This window comes from Hemitrygon akajei, chromosome 29 (genome assembly GCF_048418815.1).
Source record: "Hemitrygon akajei chromosome 29, sHemAka1.3, whole genome shotgun sequence".
In the NCBI taxonomy this organism is placed as follows: domain Eukaryota; kingdom Metazoa; phylum Chordata; class Chondrichthyes; order Myliobatiformes; family Dasyatidae; genus Hemitrygon; species Hemitrygon akajei.
The window spans coordinates 19,694,612-19,713,295 of NC_133152.1; the positions used below are offsets into that span (position 1 = coordinate 19,694,612).

The window sequence follows — 18,684 nt, forward strand, 5'->3', positions numbered from 1 at the left end:
TCTGTTTTGGGCCCAATGTTGTTTGTAATATACATAAATGATCTGGATGATGGGGTGGTAAATTGGATTAGTAAGTATGCTGATGATACTAAGGTAGGAGGTGTTGTGGATAATGAGGTGGGTTTTCAAAGCTTGCAGGGAGATTTATGCCGGTTAGAAGAATGGGCTGAACGTTGGCAGATGGAGTTTAATGCTGAGAAGTGTGAGGTTCTACATTTTGGCAGGAATAATCCAAATAGAACATACAGGGTAAATGGTAGGGCATTGAGGAATGCAGTGGAACAGAGAGATCTAGGAATAACAGTGCATAGTTCCCTGAAGGTGGAGTCTCATGTAGATAGGGTGGTGAAGAAGGCTTTTGGAACGCTGGCCTTTATAAATCAGAGCATTGAGTACAGAAGTTGGGATGTAATGTTAAAATTGTACAAGGCATTGGTAAGGCCAAATTTGGAATATTGTGTACAGTTCTGGTCACCGAATTATAGGAAAGATATCAATAAATTAGAGAGAGTGCAGAGACGATTTACTAGGATGTTACCAGGGTTTCAGCACTTAAGTTACAGAGAAAGGTTGAACAAGTTAGGTCTCTATTCATTGGAGCGTAGAAGGTTGAGGGGGGATTTGATCGAGGTATTTAAAATGTTGAGAGGGATAGATAGAGTTGACGTGAATAGGCTGTTTCCATTGAGAGTAGGGGAGATTCAAACGAGAGGACATGATTTGAGAGTTAGGGGGCAAAAGTTTAAGGGAAACACGAGGGGGTATTTCTTTACTCAGAGAGTGATAGCTGTGTGGAATGAGCTTCCTGTAGAAGTAGTAGAGGCCAGATCAGTTGTGTCATTTAAGGTAAAATTGGATAGGTATATGGATAGGAAAGGAGTGGAGGGTTATGGGCTGAGTGCGGGTAGGTGGGACTAGGTGAGATTAAGAGTTCGGCACGGACTAGGAGGGCCGGAATGGCCTGTTTCCGTGCTGTGATTGTTATATGGTTATATGGTTATATGGTTAATAATTGACTCCAACATCTTCCCAAACACGAGGTCAGACCAACTGGCCTATAGTTTCCTTTCTTCTGCCTCTTTCCTTTCTTGAAAACTTTAAAGATTTTTTTCCTTCTTGTGTACATAACACTGTTATTGGTACACCACAGTGAGGGACATATTTGCCTAGCTGTTCCATGGAAAAACTGTACGTTTAATCCCACTGCCCATTGTCCTTTATTTCCAACTCAGTATCTCATTCAATATTGGGTGTTGTCATTGGATCTAGATCCCAGATAGATGGGTTCAGGGGCACCGCACTCTCCCCAAGACCCTTTTCACCATTGAACTCATCCATCCCAAGCCACATACCATTCTCCTTGTCTCCCTTCCTCCTCTCCTTACACTCAGCACCTGCTTTCTGAATCCTTACCACTCTGCCCCTACCCCTTCTTTACCCTTCTCTCGGCTCCCTGTCCTCTCTCTTTCTTTCTGAAGCTTTGCCCTGGTCTGCCCCTCCTCTCCCTGTCCTGTTCCTTCGATGGCAGACCACGATGCCACTTGGTTGCTAGCACAGGCCTTGGCTCTGTGAGGAAAAGAGATTTGAAGATCAACGTTTCAGATCTCATGATAATTGGGCAGCAGTGTTGTGCGCCTCTCTGCACACTTTAAAGATATCACCGGTGCTGCCCCTACAAAACCTGTCAAATCCACAAGTAGGAGAGAGGTATCGTACAGTTTGTTGTCTTTTACACACTGTTGATGTGGTTTTTCATTGATTCTGTTATGATTATTATTCTATTAAATTTTATTGAGCATACCCCGCAAGAAAATGAATCTCAGTGTTGTACATGTGACATAAGTGTACTTGATAATAAATTTACTTCGAACTTTTCAACTTTGAACTTGGAACCAATGTCAGTGTCTTCTCAAAGGCCAGCAACCCTCCATCATCAAAGATGCAATAATTCTCAGTCAGGCCTGACCGACAAGTCCAACACCGGACTCCCAACACAGACTGCTTTGACCTTCATCAGGCGAATACAGCGAAAATGCATCAAAGATGATCTCAAAACCTCCTGGATGTGGTATCCTCACTGGCCCATGGGATCTGTAACCTCTCAAAATGATGGAGCATCCAGGAAGACAGTCAGAATCCCAGGTCAGGAGTACATGGAAGTATGGTGAATATTACCGATGGAACAGAGCAGTTCCATCATCTGGTACCTGCCCCCAGCTATAGCAGGGGTCTAGAAGTTCCCTACAGGCCTGACCAGCCACAGTCACCCTCAATCCATAGGAACTGTCTAAGAAGAAGAAGAATTGATCAAATTGTGAAGTTGCGACCTTTGGGGAACCCAGACTATGACTTTGGGTATTTATCGTGGGTTACCCAGACTATGACTTGCTCATAGTTTGGCTATATATCACGAGTTATCCAGACTCTGATCTAGTTGTAGGCCGGGTATTTATCACAAGTTATCCAGACTCTGACCTGGTCATATCTCGGGTATTTATCACGAGTTATCCAGACTCTGACCTGGTCATATCCCGGATAATTATCACGAGTTATCCAGACTCTGACCTGGTCATATCCCGGATAATTATCACGAGTTATCCAGACTCTGACCTAGTCGTAGGCCGGGTATTTATCATGGGTTACCCAGACTCTGACCTGATGGTAAACCAGGTATTTATCATGAGTTATCCTGACTCTGTCCTGGTCATATCCCGGGAATTTATCGTGGGTTATCCAGACTGAGACCTGGTCATATCCCAGGTATTTATCACAGGTTACCCAGACTCTGATCTGCTCATAGTCCAGGTATTTATATGGCAGATCCAATTGTGCCAATGCTGATTTCCCCTTCAGGGATGAGGGAGAGAAAATATCAGTCAGTAGTGAATTGATCCCATAGGAAAGTCCACTATCAACGTGATTTGTTCACAGAACTGTAACCCAGACACACAATGCTGGTATTCATCATCAGGCACAAAGGGACAAAGGCCTCTTGAATTCCAACAATAATTAGAAAATTCAACAGAAAAGTGGAGATTATAGAGAAGAAATTTCTCACGAACAATCAAGTCTTAAATTTACTCCTGTGTTTCTTCAGACTCCTCCCCAGTAGCGACTCTGCCTGACTGCCCATCCTGCTTAATTTGACTCTTCTTATTTTAGGACATCAATGACACAAATAAGTATTTCAGGGGCTATAAGGCTGCAAGGAATCTCTGAAGTGTATTTATAGCAGAGAATTAAAAGGAAGAGAATCCTGCTCCAGGCCTTTGTGTAATGAGCGTTGTACAGCTCTCTCACTAATAATGATCATCTTTCAACCATAGACAGCCAGAATTAACCTAAGGATGTAAATTTATACTATTTGGCCCCACTCTATCCATTCTCTTGCCCTTCATTCTGCAGCTGATTTTCCTGGGACATGCAATCCCAGGGGATCACGAGCGTGCAAGCCCCAACCCATGCAACGTAATGTGTAACTCGGACTCTAACAACCTACGCATAGGTAGCTCGGCAGAAATTCCTCTCTCCAATATTCTGGAGGAGCTGCTAACCCTTGTATTACAAGTATGTTAAAGCAGAGCATGACCCAGGAATAAAGAGCCAATCGTTGATATGGGTTGGAAGAGTTCTATCTGATCAAGGAAGTCTATGTCTTGGTGCAGCAAGTGAAAAGGAGGACATTGGTAGGTTTAGTCAATTTGAGAGATAAAGTCAGAGGAATCTGTTTTAAGGCAGAACTGATGAAGGTGTGTGACGGCTTACTGGTAGTTCAAAAAGCAAGAAATTTGACTAAAACATAATTAATAACACTTTTTCTGAAGTAAGTTGTGGTAAACCATCACCGCAAACAATGAAGAGGTGAGCAATGGTGAAGCAAGTTTGAGGAATGAGCCGTGATGGTGCGTTGCAGAATTAAGATAGGTGGGGTCGGAGAGGAGGAGTCGAGGCAGAGGAGTTTCGATGCTCGCCCAGCTAACCTGAGTGTGAGGTTGGATCGCTCTAAGCGCCCAGCTGATTTAGAGAGATTGAGAGCAGTTTTGGGGTGGGCGGCGAAGTCTAGGCTCAGAGTGAATCGCTGGTGTGTTCTCGGCCTGGAGTGTTTTTGCGAGGCATGATCTGCTGCTTGGACCATTTAAACGCCGACCCAGATAGACTGGAAAGGTAGGGTGTCAGGACCGGAGGCAAGAGTCGGGCCGATTTCGCCCACTCTCCCGTGATGACCACTCCTCCCTCCACAACGCTGAGGCTATGAGACTGCCCTGGCTACTGTGCTTCATATCTGCGAGGTTCGAGGCAATTTGCACCCCCCCCCCCCCAGAATGATGAACTAAGGCTTCGTGTCTACTCTGGGAATTTGGATCTAAGGACTCAATTTGGTCCAGAACGCTGCTACTCACTTCTATTGTTTGCATGATTTGTGCTTTTATCTTTTTCTCTGTGTATCGGGTGTTGGACTTCTTGAATATTGGGTTCTTTCTGGTTCTTTGCCTTGTGGCTGCCTGTAAGCAGGCAAATCTCAAGGTTGTATAACTTATATATTTTTTGATAATGAGTGCTTTTTGAATTTTGAACCTTTGAGTAAAGAGAATTACAGAAGCATGAGAGAGGAGCTGGCCAATGTTGATTGGAAGGGGTGACTAGCAGCATCACAGCAAACAGCAATAGCTAGAACTTCTGGGAGCAATTCGGAAGACGCAGGATAGATACATCCCGAAGACGAAGAAGTATTCTAATGGCAGGATGACGCAACCGTGGCCGACAAGGGAAGTCAAAGCCAATATCAAAGCAAAAGAGAGAGCATACAGTATAATAGAGCAAATATCAGTGGAATTGTTAAAATTAAGATTGTTAGAAGTAAGCACATGTTCGGCACAGCATTGTGGGGCTGAAGGGCCTGTTTTGTGCTGTAGGCTTTCTATGTTTCTATAAGATTTGTCAGCTTTTAAACAGTGGGCAACTTAAAAAGCCATAAGTCGTGAGAAGATGAAATATGAAGATAAGCTTGCCAATAACATCTTTCTTTTTAAATCTTTTTGTTAATTTTCAAACAAAACATAAGAAAAAAAACAACAAATACAGAGAGCTTGAGAGTACATAATTAATAAGGTTGGAATGCAAATACAAACAGTTAATAACACAGATATAATAACCTCCCAGACTTATACTGTATTTACAAAAATAAAACTCCCCCAAAAAACTAACAGATAACCTAACCAACGTGGGCTATTGTATCATATCAGGTATACACAGTAGTGTCAATAACTCCACACCTCTATCGGAATAACTAATGGTGATAAGAAAAAGGTTCAGGAAAGGTCAATTTAACTCATATGAAAATGTTGAATAAATGGTCTCCAGGTTTCTGCAAATTTGACCGAAGTGTCAAAAATGACACTTCTGATTTTTTCTAAACTCAGACAAAATATAGTTTGGGAAAACCATTCAAATGTAGTTGGGGGATTAATTTCTTTCCCATTCAATAGAATGGATCTTCTAGCCATTAATGTAACAAATGCCAATAACATCAAAGAGGATATCAAAAGTTTTTTCAGGAATATAAAGTGTAGAAGATAGCAAGAGCAGATTTTGGACCACTGGAAAATGATGCTGCAGAGGTGGTAATGGGGAACAAGGATCTGTCGGAGAAACTGAGTAAGTACTTCACATCAGTCTTCACTCTGGAAGACACCAGCAGTGTGTTGGATGTTTGAGAGTGTCAAGGGCAGAAGCTGAAAGGTCTGAAGGTAGATAAGTCACCTGGACCAGATAGACTACACCCCAAGGTTCAGAAAGAGGTGGCTGAAGAGATTGTGGAGGCATTAGTAATGATCTTTTCAGAACCACTAGACTCTGGCATGGTTCCGGAGGACTGGAAAATTGCAAATGTCACTCCACTTTTCAAGAAAGGAGGGAGGCAGAATTAAAAGCCAATTAGCCTGACCTGTGTGGTTGGGAAGATGTTAGAGTTGATTGTTAAGGATGAAGGTTTCAGGTTACTTGGAAGCACATGATAAAATGGCCCAAAGTCAGCATGGTTTCCGTAAGGGAAAATCTCGCTTGACGTATCTGTTGGAATTCTCTGAGGAAATAACAAGCAGGATAGACAAAGGAGAATCAGTGGATGTTGTGGACACATGTGGCTGCTTAGTAAGATAAGAGCCTTCTGTATTACAAGAAAGATACTTGCATGGATAGAGCAATGGCTGATTGACAAGAGGCAAAGAGTGGGAATAAAGGGAGTCTTTTCCTCAACTGATGCTATGTCTTAGTTTGGAGAAAATTAGAAGTCAAACCTTTGAACCTTTATTTGATTTTGAGAAAAGATGGGGCTCATTTGCTCATTATTATCATTTGAGCTAATTGATAGATCTTCTCCATGATCTAATTGTAAATTTTTTTGATATATTTTTCTTTCTTGCTGGTGGTTTGATGTTTATTTTTAGAAGCTTTTTGTATGACGCATAGCTCCGGGGTTGCACTCCTAATGTTTCTTTTCCCACTTTTTTTGCTTAGTAGGGGTTTTTTTATTCATAAAATTTTTGATCTGTAAGATAATTACTTTTTTTTCCTCAAGGCATTGTAAGTGTTGTTACTTCGATGTACTTGTGTTATTTTTGAATAATATAATAATAATAAAAAGATTTGAAAAGAAAAAGAGACTTTTCTGATTGGCTGCTGGTGACTAGTGGTGCTCCACAGTGATCAGTATTGGGACTGTTTTTAATATGTTGTATATCAATGATTTGAATGATGGAATTGATGGAATTCTGGCCAAGTTTGTGGATGATATGAAAATAGGTGGAGGGCCAGGTAGTGTTGAGGAAGCAGGGAGGCTGTAGAAGGACTTAGACAGACTGGGACAATGAAGTGGCAGATGGGAAGTCAGTCACTTGGTAGAAGGAATAGAAGTGTAGACTATTTTCTAAACAGGGAGAACTTGCAAAAATTTGAGGTGCAAAGAGACATTGGAGTCCTGCAGGATTCCTTAAAGGTTAATTTGCAGGTTCAGTCAGTGGTAAAGAAGGCAAATGGAAAGTTAGCGTTCATTTTGAGAGGACTAGAATATAAAAACAAAAATAGTGAGGCCTCTCTTTACAGTATTATGAGCTGTTTTGAGCACTTTATCTAAGGATGTGCAGATGTTCAAGATTCAAGTACATTTATTATCAACAAATGTATAAATTATACAACCTTGAGATTTGCTTCCTCACAGCCACAAAGCAAGAAATCTGAAAGAATCCAATTAAAGAAAAAAAGAATAAAAATTAAAATAAAAGACCAACACCGGATGTGTAAGAGAAAGAAAAATAACACAAGTCATGCAAACAATTGAAGTGAAGAACATTCCGAAGCAAAATTGAGTCCTCAGGTCCAGACCCCGGAGGCACCCAGAGTAGGCCCAAAGCCTTGCTTTACAGTTCATTGTATTAGGCAGGCACAGAGCACAGCAGCTGGGGCAGTCTTCATACCCTCAGCGCCATGGAGATGATCATCACAGAGAATGAGCGAAATCCACTCTCGCCCCAGGTCCTGAAACCCTGTCTTTTCATTATATCTGTGGTGAACTAGATATACCTGTCTGACTGCTCCTGTGGCTCCTCCCACAGACCCTGCTGACAGCTCCGGCGGGCTCCTCCCACAGACCCCTGTATAAAGGCGACTGTGGGCTGCTGCTCTCCCTCATTTTCCCCAGGATGTAGTGTTGTTTATTCTTCCAGTCAATAAAAGCCGATATCTCGCTTCCTAAGTCTCAGCGTGAGTTATTGATGGTGCATCAATATCTGGACTGGTGTTTAAAATGGAACAGCAAAAGGCTCTGGTGCCCTGGAAACAGGAGTGAAGATCCTAGAGAGTGAACAAAATCGGCTCTTGCCTCCGATCTGGGGCAGTGTTCAAATAGTCCAGAAAGCGAATCATACTTCGCACTAGGACCCAGCTGCAGCGAAAGGCTCCAGGCTTGGACCCCACCACCCAGTGACTTGCTTTGGGCCCAGATTTCATCACCCAGCCCAAAGCCACTCTCAAATCAGCTCGTTGCCCAGACCACTCCAACTCACAGACGGACAGTTTTAAGGGTACTGAATGTCCACTGCCTGGGCTCCGACTTCTCCTTTCGGCACCCAGAGGGATCCAACCTCACTCGCAGGCCAGTTCTATGGGTGTCAGAACTCCAACTGCAACAATTTTGCAACACACCATTTCGACCATATTAGCTCGTCCTCTGAACCCACCTCGCCATCGCTCACCCCTTCACTGTTTGCAGCAATAGTTCAACACAATTTGCCTCTGAAAATGTATTTTTAGTCGGATTTCTTAGGTTTTAGACCACCAGAAAGCTGGTGCACATGTTCAGTAGTGCCACCTTAACTGAAATAAGATAAGACAGTGGAAAGAGTTCAAAGGAAGTTCACAAAAATGATTCTGGGAAGGAAAGGCTTATCATATGATGGATCTGAGCCTGTATTCACTGGAATTTAGAACAATTGTGGTGGTTGTTGGGGGGGGGGGGGATCTCATTGCAACCTCTCGAATGTTGAAAGCCATAGATATGGATATGGATATGGAGAGAGTGTTTCCTGTAGTAGGAGAGTATAGGACCTGAGGGTACAACCTCAGAATAGAGGGACATCCATTTAGAATTGAGATGAGGAGGAATTTCTTTAGCCAGAGGGTGGTGAATCTGTGGAATTTGTTGCCACAGGCGGCTGTGGAGGCCAAGTCACTGGGTGTATTTAAGGCGGAGGTTAATAGGTTCTTGATAAATCAGTGTGTGAAAGGTTACGGGGAGAAGGCAGGAGATTGGGGTTTAGAGGGACATGGATCAGCCATGATGAAATGGCGAAGCAGACCCGATGGGCCAAATGGCCTAACTCAGATGCTGAAGGACTGAGGACTGGACGTCTCATTGGGTTGTGACAGGAGTTCCTTGATGGCCCAAGTACAGAGACACAGACACAGAGTGAAGAGTTCACTGGGCTTTATCAAGAACTGTACAGAACCAAGGAAAATAAAAACTGCCAGGCCAACAGGGCTGCAAACTAAAAACTCTCAAACTAATTAAAAGCTAACAGCGTCACTGTGGCTCGAAGGCAGTAACCCAGAACTAAATTAACTAAATCCATTTGCCAAAAGTTTGCTGGTGGCCAACCATTTTTTAATTCCTAACCCCATTCCCATTCCAACATGTCATTCCTCTTTTGCTACAATGAGGCCACTTTCAGGGTGGAAGAACAACAAGTCAAATTCCATCTGGGTAGCCTCCGACCTTGTGGTGAAAGTTTCCCTCCTCCTTCCCTCTTCTTCTGTTCCCCACTCTGGCCTCTTACCTCTTCTCCTCAATTGCCTATTACCTCCCCCTGAAGCCCCTTCTTCTTCCCTTTGTCCCATGGTCCACTTCCTTCTCCTATCGGATTCCTTCTTCGCCAGCCCTTTACCTTTCCCACCCACCTGGCTTCACCTGTCACCTTCTAGCTATCCTTCCCTCTGCACCCCACCTTTTTTATTCTGGCATCTCTCTTTCCTTTCCAGTCCTGAAGATGGGTCTCGGGCTGAAATGTTGACTGTTTATTCATTCCCATAGATGTCGCATAACCTGCTGAGTTCCACCAGAATTTTGTGTGCGTTGCTCTGGATTTGCAACATCTGCAGCGTCTCCTGTGTTAATAAATTATTACCGCTCCTTTAACAGCATCTATCGAAATCACTTTCCTGGAACGTAGACGAAGGTAAGTGGGGAGCACTGTCATCGCTGTGCCTCAACCAAGACTTGACGAGACTGAACAGAAAGGAAGAGAGTTAAATACAATCACAAAGAATCCCTAGTTGGCTGGAATGTGCAGATCCTCACATGTGTGATTGTTGTTTTTTGGTCATCTGCCTGCCAACGAGAGCGCCTAGACTCCATGGCAGAATCTGTGAACGTGACACGTTGTATGAGATTGCAGAGGTCATGGTCTGAGGGGCGGTGATTGGGGGTTCGGACTGGAATATCTTGAAAACATGAATGAAGTTACTGTGGGAGGGTGGTACGCATCTGTAACCCCCTGGGTCGCCTCAGGCTCGCTCAACTCGTTCTCGTCTAGGGGGAGCAGCCTTCGGCCCCGCCAAACTGGGTGATCAGCTGGTGTGGATGCTGTGTGATGTCCCCACCTCACCAAAAAACAGACAGTACACCTTATGCGATTAAATGAGTACAATTTATAAAGGTTACTATAACTAAGTGATTAATAATGATACAGTATATATGAAGGAAAAAAAATAAAGAAAAGGCGCCAAACTTATCAAAGTCCAAATCACTTCATGCACAACCATTGGAGCTCAATTACTGAAGTCTTCTGGCCACCATTCAATCCCCTCGGAACTCCTCAACTTGCAGCTCAGGACCACTCGAAGTGGTCAACCAAGCACATCTATCTTCGTCTCCTCTCCTCGGGGTACCTCCTGGCCTCGGACCCCCGCTTGGGGTCCGTTCCTCGCCCACTTTACAGCATCACGTCCTCTCTCTCTCACCCCCTCGCTCCAATCTCCCCAAAAGCCCGCCGACAATAGCTCACAGACTCAGAAGAAAGAACAACACTAATCCCAATTGGTTTACAAAGGAATACGATTCTCGTTATCAGTAAATGTTACCCAAACAAGCTTCCAGCACTCTCTCGCAACAAAGAAGCATTCCTACTTTTAACAAAACAAAGAAGCCATTTTGATTAACATACGCAGTAACAAAGAAAAAGAAGAAACCCTCTTTACGCATCATAAAGGCTTTCAGTTTTGCCATGCCCCATCACCGATTATCATTTTATCTCCTTTGCTTCATTCATGGGGCCGAGAAGGACTCTGGATCCAATGGGTAAATATCAACATCCACCAGTTAGTCCCCAAAACCCCGCAAGGTTGGACCTGGGTGTATGCAATTAGGGCAGCTGGTCAGGGGAGAAACTTCATCCGTATGGTTAAAGCTGCAGCTCAACGAACAGTGGCTGGCTTCTATATGGTTCCTAGAACATCTCAGCAGGCTCACAAAGAGTGGAATCAAACAAGAGCTGTGCAACATTTGGTACTGAACCATTGAAGGAAAGATCAGGATGCATAACAAATGGCTTGGTCAATGTGTGTATGTAGGCCTCCGTTAGTCTCGATAGACCATGGATTTTCCAGGGCACAAGCCTGGGCAAGCTTGGTCAATAATATTGCTTTAAGGAGATCTTGAATGAGGAGAGAATTCCAGAACCCAGCCAGCACCGATAATAACGAAATGTGGTGCAATTGAATAGCAACTTAAGTACATAACTTCTTTACCTTCTCAGTCAATTTCCATCACCCAACTTAACAATATTCCAATTTATCTACAAATAGATTCAAGTTAATATAGCAGAAGATTGGTTTTTGCTCAGAAAAGATCCTCACATCCGTGAATATAAAAATGGATTTAGGTTCATTCCCAAAAGCCTTAATTAGTGAAGCAAAGAGATCTGGGAGGTGTGTGGATCTGGAAGAGGTTGTAGAGGTCAGTAGTCATTAGAGGCTTGGGTTGGATGTAGAAAGCAATAAAATCCTTTTGGTGGAGTGGTTCACATCAGTCAGCACATGTTCATGGAGTGATTTGAGATACACAAAGCAGACTTTCAGATGAGGTAGAGGAGGCTGATCACTGAAAGAGTCAAACTCATGAGCAACAAAGGTGAGGATGAGGGTTTCAGCAGCAGACAAGTTGAGGAAGTAGCATGGAGATGGAAATAAACTGTCTTAGTGGTTTAACAAATGGTCTGGCTCTGCTGCAGGCACTTCCTGGAATGGAAATGGGTGGCCACTGAGCTGAGCTGATGCCGACATGGGAGGAGGGTGTTTGGGGGCAAATTAAAGATAATAGCCTCTGTTTTCCTCATGTTTCAATGTGAGAATCTGCTGATCATCCAGCATCTCTCTGAGACAGCAGAATGGTCCTGAAACGACTGAGAGAAAGAGAGCCGTGTGTCGTGCCTGTCCTGTGATGATTGATAAAGCTGAGTGGACACGTGCCAATGAAAAACAGATTGGAGCTCATGACAGATCCTCGGGGAGCTCTAACGACGACAGCCCAAGAATGGGCAGAGCTGCATCTTCGGCTTTGATTCGGAAATACACATGGACTCAAACAGAGGCGGTGCTACCCCAAATGAGCATTGAAGGGGTGGCTGCGGGGCAGGATGAGAGGTCAGCTCTGTTACAGCTGGCGGAAGGAAGCGTGAGAAGGGGTAGTTCATGACCATCAAGCTGGTCCTTTGTGAGCTAGAGTGGCGAGAAGTGGCCTCCACCACAAACTTCAGTCCTTCACTAAATATTCTGCTAAGCTCCCAACATTGTGACTTGAATTCACAGTCATCTGAATCCAGAGCAAGTGCTACACACCGAGTTATGGAGGAGGGTCAATAAAGCAGCCAGAGCCTAAAAAGGATTCTTGGTTCTAATTGTGCCTGGCCAAATTAACAAATGAAAGGATTATGTTTACTGCAGGCTGTCTACCTGACACAATGCACATCTACAGATTCCAGCGAGGCCAATGGACACTGAATGTAACAGGTTTCAACATCAGCCATCGCACTATCTAATACTGAACCTCAACAGAGTAACAGCGCTCACAGAACGGAAGGAATCTTGATTCAAAGTAACCAGAGCCCCAAGTAAATCCCTTGATCTTCAAACACCAGCTTCAGGTCCTCAAAAGACTTTTAAACTGTCCACATTTAAACTCCCTCTCTAATCCTGTGGTTTTATTCGACATCCTTTAATTATTTCAGCTAATTACCGGGCTGGAAGTTAGAATGCAAGAGCAAAGAGGAACGCACAATTCAGAAAGATGGGTTTCAGTGAACAATGTTACATAGGAACTGGATGATGCAGCCCCTCAGAACTGTCCTGCCAACCAGCCAGAACACCGCTGATCTGCAATTCAAACTCATAACTGTTCATACTAAGCAAAAATCTATCAGTCTCAATCTTGACAGGTTTGGTTAATACTCTTCTCAACAGTTTTTTTTTATTTTGAGGAAAGGCTTTATCATTCCTTTTTGCTGGAAGACATCTTTGCTGAAAGGGCGAGTCTAATTCCATGCATCCACTGTACGTTCTGCAATGCCATCGTGGAGCAGAGTGTTTCTCAATTAATCTCCTTTGTCCTCTATACTTACAGAAATACAAAGCTAGGAGCTTATTTAGGACAGTGATATAAGAAGTATAACTGATGTAGCCTTTGATCTTTTCTTTAAATCGGTAACTAGTTATAAAAAAAATCCTTGCCTAGGCTTGTGCCCTGGAAACTTTCCAAAGTACAAATCCATGGTCTATCGAGACTAACGGAGGCCTACTACTACTACTGCTACTGCTACTGCTACTGCTAGTTTATGACCTGCTGAGAAGGACAGACAGGGTTCTTGGCTTTTATTGGAGTATAGATTTACAGTTCAAGATGTCATCTAGTGTCATGTCCATTGGCTATTTGTATGATTGTATCTAGATAAAAGTTACTTTTTAAGCTGAACCAAAAGTTGTGATCAACATGTAAGCTTCTGCCATTTGGGACTTGTAACCCTGTTTGATTTTGTTTCTAGATCCCTGTTTGCTTAATACTGAGGCTATCTTAGATTTCAATCATAAGGAACCAAACACAAGCCTTTAGAACACCCACCAAAGCTCACTAGACCAGTATTGGTTGTAGCAACGCACACAAAACACTGGAGGAACTCAGCGGCCCAGGCAGTATCTATGGAAAAAGTACAGTTTATGTTTCGGGCTGAGTCTTGCGGAAGGGCCTCGGTCTGAAATGTTGACTGTACTTTTTTCCATAGATGCTGCCTGGCCTGCTAAGTTCCTCCAGCATTTTGGGTGTGTTGCTCGGATTTCCAGCATCTGCAGGATCTCTTGTTTGCAATATTGGCTATGGTCTCTTTAGCTACTTTGGACTTAAGCTCTGGAACAACATACCTAAATATATTTTTAAAAATCACTCCTCAAAACCCATTTTTGAGCCTAGCTTTTCATTCCTGTAATCTATACACCATCTCATCATCTGTTCATTTTGCCTGCTGTCCTTCCATTCCTGTAGATCATTGTAGAAACCCTGACACGATCTTCATCCCTGTTTTCAATCGCAAAATATCGCAGGTGCCTTATCAATGTCTGCTGTTGAACTTGTGATCTTCTTGTCCTGATCCATTGGACCTAACCTGATTTTTCCAAGTTTCTGCAGTGTAGCACAGCCCAAAGTCAGAGTCCCAGCAAATGCTTGGTTCTTTGCTCGCAGTTTCCTTTCATGCTACCTCTGGCAGTCATGTCCACAGTGCCTTGACTCCAGGAATTACTTTGATAAATCTCTTCTCCTTCATCCCCTTTAAAGTATTTCTTTTTGGCCAGGCTTTTACTCAAGCTAATCAATTCTTTCTCTGAGGCTGAGAGGAGACTTGATAAAAATTCTTAAGATTATGAGAATCATCAATAGGTTAGACTGCTGGCATCTATCCCCAGGGTCAAAATACTAAAGGCATGCATTTAAGATGAGATGGGGAAAGTTTGCAGGAGCTGTGTGAGACAAGAGAGAGTAGTGGTTGCCTGGAATGCACTGTTAAGAATGGTGGTCGAGGCAGGCATGAGGGAGGCATTTATGAGGCTCTCAGGCATGTTAATGTGCACAGAATAGAGGCATATGGATCATGTGCAGGCAGAAAGGGTGTTTTATTAGCTTAATTAGTTCGGCAAAACTCTGGGTGCCGAAGAGCCTGTTCCTGTGCTGGACTGTTGGATCAATGTTCTAGTGGAATATGAACATCACCCTCCACCAATGCCATTCTGTCGAGAGATCTCTGTTCCCTATGACCTCACAGATGGCTGCTGCTTTGAGTATATCCCCTCCTTGTTGCCAGCGCAGATCCAGAGGATCTTTATTATATTGATGTCTAGCAAGAGAGATAAACAGAAAGGTACTTCTAACAGTAAACAATACTCAACTAATGCCAACTGCAGACGCAGCAATGTAACCACGATCAAAGTTCAAAGTATCTATACGTTACACAAACTTGAGATTCATCTCTATAGGCAGCCACAAAGCAAAGGACTCCAAAAGAATCCGTACAAAAGAAGGAGAGAGAATAAAAATGAACTGTGCAAACAGTAAAAGTAAGGACATAGCATTCATGACAAAAGTGAATCCAAAGACTTGAAGCCTGGAGCAGCCAGAGCAGGCCACTGCCTCAGCCTCAGTTTCGTGCAGAGCTGAGTAAGTGTCACAGAGAAGTGAGCAGAGCTAGCCTGACCCTCATCTCTTGTTCCAACACCCGGCCTTTTCAATCCACCTGGCCCAGCGTTTCAATTGTTTAAACATTGGGCCTTTCCTCGCACTAGGGCCTGGCCCTCACTCTGGTCCTGGACCCTGCTGCCAAGATTTCGGCCTGTACCCTACCTTTCCAAATCAGACTGGCGCATAGATCGATCAAGCCTCACTCTCAGTTTAGGTGATAAGCATAGTTCTTATAAAAAATTATATATATACAAACTATGTGCGACATTGATCTTCATGGTGGAGGAAATTGGATGTCCAAGAAGAAACCCGGGGGGGGGGGGGGGGTTACAAGGAGAGCATGCAAGCTCCACACACAAAGTGATGGAAGTCAGGACCGAACCTGAGTCGCTGAAGCTGTGAGGCAAAAGCCCAACCAAGTACATCACTGTACTGCCCAAGTTTTAGTATCCACAAGAACATTCTGTGCATACCAACATTCACAAATTGCGGTGAACGGGTATCTAATTTAGAGGACAGAATGAGTGAGAAATGTTGTTAGGAACATCAGGAAAACTATTTCTTCAGAATAATTTTTTTTTTTATTTTTGGTGACTTAAAAAGCAATTCTTTAATTGGATTTTTTTGGGTATCTTGGTTTATGGCTACCTGTAAGCAAACACATCTCAAGGTTGTACAATTTATACATCCATTGATAATAAACATACTTTGAATCTAACGTCTCATCTACAGAATGGGAATTCTGTTAATTCAACCACCATCTCACTGCTGCCCAGTACAATCAGCCCAGATGCTGTGCTCACATTTTGGAATGAGTTTGTAATCCACGTCTCCATGAGCAAGAAGCAAGTGAGCAGGGCCATCGGGACAAGTTGGTGGTATTCTGCTCACTTCTCAGTGACTCATCACCAAGATCAGCTTGCAGCTATTTCATGCAGAAAATCTTTGGACCTTCTCTGTGGTCTTAAGGTCTTATGGTCTGGCTACTGGAATGCATGAGCTGGAAAATTAGCCTATTTCTGACCTATCCAGGATGCAGCACTTGGTATAGATCAGGTCCAAGTGTTTTGCCAGCAGTCAAAATTTCCCAGATGGTTTAGCTCTGGGACGGATGTCAGGCTTCTGTCCATTTACTTCCTTGAAAACTGATGTACCGACGACATTAAGAAATTGCCCTGCATGAGGTTATTCTTTGAGGTCAGGCATTGGGCTTGTCCATGTAGCCCCCACACGCAAATAATTGGCCAGGGAAAATGACCAGTACCTGATTTGAGACTTTTAAGCAAGATAATTGGAAGGGGAAATGAAAATAAAAAGAAGCAAATGCTTGTTTAATTTGTGATTTGATCTGGACTGTTTTCATGTATTAAAAGAATTATGATCAATAATCTAAAAATGTTTTTTATTAAAAGCATCAGGCTGTTCTTCCTCCATGAACAAATTACGTAGGCCACAATTTCTCAGCCATTCCTCATTAAACTCCTAACTAAATATATCACAAAGAACTGGATTCCTTTTAGATGAAAGATCTCGTTTGCTGGCCCCAGTCCAAGCTGTTTAAAGTTGGTATAGACTGAATGAGTCTTAAGCTTATCCTGAGTTGGAGTTCATTCCAACTCCCCCCCCCCCCCCCACCCCTCCCACTTCTGATCGTCCACACCCAGCTTTCTTCACTGCAAGGCGTCATCATGCTTCATACTGCTCTATTTCCAACCCAAATATATAAGAGAGACTGGCGGATACCAGAACCACTCTGAGTTTCCACACAGACTGTTAGCAAAGTTGATCAAAGTCTGGTTTGAAAGTTTGCACTGCAATCCTGCCTTTCAAAATTCCCGAGAGTTTAGTGCATTTTTATTCTGAGGCTGAAAAAGCAGTTCTTTCTTACTAAAAAGGGGAAAAATGTACAAAATGGGCTTCAGACGCTTGGTTCTCCTAGTATTGACTGCTTTCCTCTGCATTTCTGCCCAGTCAGGTAAGAAAATATAGTTTTCGATTGCGGATAGGTTTTGTGACAGACTCTAATGTAGTTAATGTGGAAAATACTGTAATGTCAGACACAGAAGTATTTTAAGAATGTGTTTCATGACAAAAAAGGAAATTTGATTATGTTTTACAAAACAGTTTCTTTGGATGGAAGTTATGGTTATGAATGGTTCCATTCTCTTGTGCAAAGACGTTTCCATTTTCTGTGAAACACTCTGCTGATGAGTCTAGACTTCATTTTTACTTACAGCGGAAAAGGTTGACAGAATATCAGGCTAATAAGGACTGGGAGGCTTTGTTGAAAAATCCTCACAGTGAGTGGGACATTTCTCATCATGTTTCTAATGGTGAATTTTACAACAATTAGAGTAGACTGCAAGGAGTAGGCACTATTCTCAGTGAGAAGTCTCCAAAGTCAAATTGCAACATGAATCACAACTTTGAAATGACATTGTGCACGCACATACAATGTCACAGTTTGGCTCACATTTTTTGTCCAGTTTCTGAGAAACCCTTCTGTTCTGAAGTGACACTTACAGATGTAAATAGAAGCATTTAGGAATGCTAATATTAACAGACTAATATCAAAGTTTACGCCGTGATTAATAATTCGAAGAGCAAATGCTACATACATGTCTCAATAGCTTGGATGTAAACTGAAAATTCTCTCACCTTTTCGGATAGAGCCACATGAAGCAGCCAAGTCTGGGGGATCAGTTGGGTGTCTGTGACGTCCTGTTATTGATCACAGCTTGCTTTCATTTGCCCTCGGCGTTTCTGTCCACATTTCTACCAGGAGGTCCATGTAAGTGGATGTTGAGGAGCAGTCACACTTGAACAGCCACGGAGATGTGAGCACCTCAGTGTGGAGTTGTAGCACAGCACCTTCTGCAGAAGAGGAAGGAGAAATGGGAGCTCCATTGCTAAGGGGGGAGGATGTCTGGTAGGTGCAGGTCAGGGCTCAGGTGGGCACAAGAATGTGAATATATTGGATATTTTCATTGGCATAAATATCTCCTTCATCCATCTCAGAGTGAACTAGAAGGTATAGAATTAAATTTGAACTGCTGCCATTTTGTGTGGTAATGGTACATGATTCATGGCCCCACATTGAGATATTAGGTTTAGCCCTTCAGTCTGATGTGCCTGGTGAAGCTTGAGAGCTCGTGGGCAGAGAGAAGCCAGGTTTGAATCCTCAGCTAGATGGACAAGCCTGCCTGTGCAGTGGTACAATTCTGGTTCAAGAGTCGGGAAGAGAGATGGGCCATGGACCAGAACTCTAAGGGGTGGATGTTAGTGTTTTAAAGGGGGTCACAGGATGAGGATGACAGGCTCTGGGATTGGCATGGGCATGGGGTATTAATGACTGGGTGAGTGCTGGGGATTTCAAGGTCAGTGCCAGCAAAAATCTGGGGCAAGGAGGCTGGGAA

The 18,684-nt window shown here is 43.3% G+C and overlaps 1 protein-coding gene across 1 annotated transcript in view; it reads right to left on the reverse strand.

Moving 5' to 3' along the window:
- The window catches only part of LOC140718269 (C-X-C chemokine receptor type 3-like), a 64,220-nt gene extending 46,142 nt beyond the window's left edge, over positions 1-18,078 (reverse strand). The window contains 1 exon segment of the mRNA XM_073031783.1: positions 17,927-18,078. The gene's annotated coding sequence lies outside the window, so the exon portion shown is untranslated.
- Between the last annotated feature and the right edge of the window lie 606 nt (positions 18,079-18,684).